Raw genomic sequence first — 4,873 nt, forward strand, 5'->3', positions numbered from 1 at the left:
TGTTCTGACTACTGCCTCTTGGTCCAAGTATAGGTTTCGTATTAGCACAATTAAATGTTCTGGGATTCCCATTCTTCTCAGAGTCAGCCACAGTTTGTTACAAACAATTATATACTTAATTCAATATCTCTATCTATATAGCAGACAGCTACACTGGCAAACAAAAAGTACATCGTTCAAATCCACCGGCTGGTCCGTGGCAGAAAGCTGGCCAAGCCCTCCTGTGTGATTAACTGCCTTTTATGGCTGTTATGACTCATTGGTACTCAATAATCTGTAGAGCATCTTAAAAATATTGTACTGAGTGAAATAAGAGAATCACAAAAAAGACAAAAAATGATATGACCACTGTTACAAAAAGGTAGAATCAGGTTTCCACACAGAGAAAATCATTCTGATACAGTTTTAGAGAATGGAAGGGGGGAAGCAGAACATTAATTAATAGATAATGAACAAGTATTCAAGTGTTGTTGTTGTTATGTACTGTGAAGTTTGAATTGACAGATATTTGACCCTCTGGTGATTATCAGAGGCAATAAATTGTGTGGGAGAAGACTGCTTATCTTTGTCCCTCAAGTAACTGATAAATTTGAGGAGTATGCCCTTGGATTGGCATCACAATTCCTTACTGCTCACCCACCAGAGCTCCCTATTAAGACAAGTGAAGGGAAAAACCAGTACGGACTACTGATACATGATACTGTATTATCAGATATTGTGTATATTGTAATTCATATACTGGAAAAAATATATGTATATAAATGATTGATTAAAAACACAATATGCATTAAGTACACTATTTGATAAGAAGCAGTAAAAAAATAATTTACTCTGGTTTTTTTTTTTTAGTTGTCACTTACCATCTATGTCAAAAGGAGACCTGGTAGGACAGTGTGTTATATGTTGTGCTGCTAACCTAGGAGTCAACAGTTCTAATCCACTAGCTGATCCGAAGGAGGATACACAGACAGCCATCTCCCATAAAGATGTGTAACTTCAGAAACACCAAGGAGAGTTACTGCGATTCAGAGTGGACTAGTCATCAGCAGTGGGTACCCACGCCAAATCAAAAGTCAATACTACCACTTAAAATAAATCATTCATATAGAAAGAACTTAGTTTGCAAAAACCAAAACCACAAGAACAGTGCGGGAAAACCCCAAAAACCCAAACAAACAATACCTTTTTTACTTTTAAAAATAGCTTGTATTTCAAATTCATTATTCCTATCAAGAATTAATGTTATTTATATTTTCACTTTATTTGCATAAGGCAAGCACAAGGCTTATCAGTCTATTCCTTAGTGTAGTTAAAAAAAAATCTAATAGACAATCCTACTGTGAATTCATTTGATATTCAGTACCCCAGCTTTCTGCAATGATAGATGATACATTGTATAAAAAAAACCTAAACAATTTCACATTAAGTTCTTTTTAATCTCTCTAATCAATTCTATAAGAAGCCCTGGTGATGCAGTAGTTAACACCTTTGGCTGCTAACCAAAAGTTGACAGGTGAAATCCACCATTCACTCCACAGATAAAAGACAAATTAGTTTGCCTCCCTAAAGGCTGTCAGACAGCCTTGGAAATCCTATTTGCTGTTCTATAGGGCTGCATGAATCAGAATCAACTTGACAACACTGGCTTTGCTTTTGTTTTAGTCAGTACTATGTGAATTGTTTAAAGCAAAAGGAAGAAAGGATGAAAAATAGAAGTGGACAGAATAAAGGGTATTTCTGGAAGACAGGGCCAAGTATTACAATGAAATGTGAAAAGACCGGAAGTAAGAAAATCAAAAGGGAAGAATTTGAGGTGTTTCAGCAAATATTTGTAGTCTTAGAAACATGTATATGGCTCAGTCCAAGAAATGCTCATGTACCAAGAAATTTGGAAGACAGTAATCTGGCCCAAACGGCAATATCCTTATTTGCTCCCCTTCCAATAAAGAGTGATCCACCAGGGTGTAGAAGTTATTGAACAATACAATTAATATCTCATTCAAGTAAAATCTTGCTGAAGATTACTCTAAAACATCTAGAATATGACATTGAGGGGAAACTCCCAAAAGATCAAGTTAGACACAGAAGAAAATGTGTAACAGGATATCATTGCTGATGTCAGATAGAGCTTGGCTGAAAGCAGAGAATTTCAGAAAGATGCTTACTTATATTTTATTAACTATGCAAAGATGTTTTTCTGAATAGATAAAAATTACAGAAAATATTAAAAAGAATGAGAATTCCAGAACTATTAAATATGTCCATATGAAATCTATGTATCTATCAAGAAACAGTCATTCAAATAGAACAACGTGTTTAAAACCAGGAAAGATATACATGCACATATTCCGTTTGAATTGAACATGTGAGTAAATCATTCAAGAAGCTGGACTATATGAAGAAGAATACAGCATCAGGATTGGAGAAGATTCATCAACAACCAATGTCAGGCAGGTAACTAGACAATCAATGTAAAGCTTTTACTTAATAAGACCAAGTCTCCAATATGTATTACATCTCAAGGGAAAAAAAATCTTCACCACTGGACCAATTGACACCACCAAAATATAAAGAGATTGATATTGTCAACAATTTAAATTTATTTAAATCTACAATCTACTCCCACGGTAGTGTCAGTCAAAAAATCCAAAGACGTTTAGCATTGGGCAACTCTGCTCTCAAGGATATCTTCAAAGTGCTAAAGAATAATGATGACAGTTTAAAGACTTAGGTACTACTGACTTTTTTTTTGTCAAGTCCTTCAGAGCAGCCTGAACTTCCTCCTTTATCACCAGTGCCTCTTGATCATATGTTTGTTTCTTGAAATTCTTCTCTGTCAGCCAATTCTTTTTGGTATAGTGAATCTACAGAAAGGATTCAACTTTGATTTTCAATCATGCAGAGTTCTCTTGTTCTGTTTGGACAATAGCTTTTTGCTATAGATTTCTTCTGAGTGCAATTAAGAATTCTGAGATTCCCATTCTTCTCAATGTTAGCCATAGTTCGTTATGAAAAACACAGTCAAATGCCTTTGCACAGTCAATTAAGAGATAAGCATTCTTCTGGGTAACTGGGAAGGCAGCCTAGCCACAGCCTGGTGCTGGCTGGATCCTGAGGCTTGACCAGGTCCAGAGTAGATCTTCTTCCCAGTACCCACAAAAATGTCTGTCACATAAATAATCTTCCCCCAAATTTAGAGTTTGATACTAATACTGATTCCTTAAATATTTCTCTGAAACCAGCTTTCCTTATTTTCCCTAAAGTGACTTTTTCTAAATTTCTAAATGGTCCAGGTTAAAGACAGTGACTTAATGGTAAGGAGTTGTGCTGCCAACTCAAAAGCTAGTCTTTCAATCCACTGGCTGCTCTAGTTAGGGGAAAAAAACAAGCAATTCTTTATGCAGTGTATAGCCTCCGCTGTAGAGTTAGCTATGGAATGATTCTGACTCAACGGTACACAGTAACATCATTACGTGAGAAAATTGATGATTTACTTCAATTTGAATGGATGTCCTACAGATGGATGGAGAAGGAGCACATTCTATCTCTAATATTCTCTCTCTCTCTCTGCTGTGTGTGTAATAAAAGAAGAATATTAATCCAAGACTCAGCATGCATAAAATTCTCAGAAATTTATGAATTTACAATATATAAAATTGTTATTTCCATTTCCCCCCCCAAATTTAGGCAATATCCTTTAATTGGTGTCAGATAGATAAAAAGAAAAGAGGTGCTAATGATAGAGAAGACATGAAGACGTACAAAACATTCTAAACCTTAATGATACTTGCATTTTCTCCACAGAATACACTATTTTGAAGGTGCTGATTTGGCAAAGAATGGCCTTTGGCTCTGAAAAGTATTATTCCTGTAACATTAAATGAGTGTCAAGAAATTAATCCTCCCAGCACACTTATAGAGGCAGTAACAGCGCGAGTCGGTTATGAGCTGCTTTGATAGGGTACTGTAAAGCCTTTGGTCTTTAAAGAGTCCTGGCATTGGGTAACTTTAATTGTGGGTTTCAGATGTCAGGCTCCATCAGGAGCACAGCTGGAGACTGATAGGTGTCACTTGGGAATAAGCATTTTGGATTACTTTGAAGTCAATTGGACTGAACATGAAAATTTTATAGTTAATGGCAGATTTCTTTTTAAGATAGGTTTAAGTATCACTTAAAGCAATTACTTTTAAAACTATCCAGTTTAAGAAACCTCAAAGGAAAATTCTCCTCGATGGTAAAGTGTTAATCAAATAAACCAAGGCAACATTTTTTTCCAAACTCTTAATTTCCATGCATGAGTTGCTCTCATTTGGATACAGACCAGTGCCTTCCATTCAAATGTTTCTAAGGATCCTCACTTTAAAAATACAGGCACACAAGGAGCCCCTGGTGGCATGTGGATAAAACTCAAGCACGCCCCGTGTTAATGCATTTCACTTTATTGTCCTTTGAAGATACAGTGTTTGTTTCACAAATCAAAGGTTTGTAGCAATGCTGCAGAGAGCCAAATAATCTATTTGTACCATTTTTTCCTAACAACACATGCGCTTTCCATGTTTCTGTACCATGTTTTGATAATTCTCATGATCAATAATATTTCAAACCTTTTCCTAACACTATTGCACCCTAAATAGACTATAGTGTAAGCAACTCTTTTCTATGAACTAGGAAAAAATTCACGACTCCCTTAATTGTGATGGTCTTGAAATGAACTCACAATTTCTCAAAGATACTCCTATAACTATGTTAAAAAGTTGTCAAAATATAAGTAGTGCTCGCTTTGGCAGCACATATACTAAAATTGGAATGATACAGAGAAGACTAGTGTGGACCCTGAGCAAGGATGACACAGAAATTTGTCAACATTTATAT

The sequence above is a fragment of the Elephantulus edwardii genome, unplaced genomic scaffold, assembly GCF_000299155.1.
Source record: "Elephantulus edwardii isolate Elephantulus edwardi_28Jun2011 unplaced genomic scaffold, EleEdw1.0 scaffold00039, whole genome shotgun sequence".
NCBI classification, from domain to species: Eukaryota; Metazoa; Chordata; class Mammalia; order Macroscelidea; family Macroscelididae; genus Elephantulus; species Elephantulus edwardii.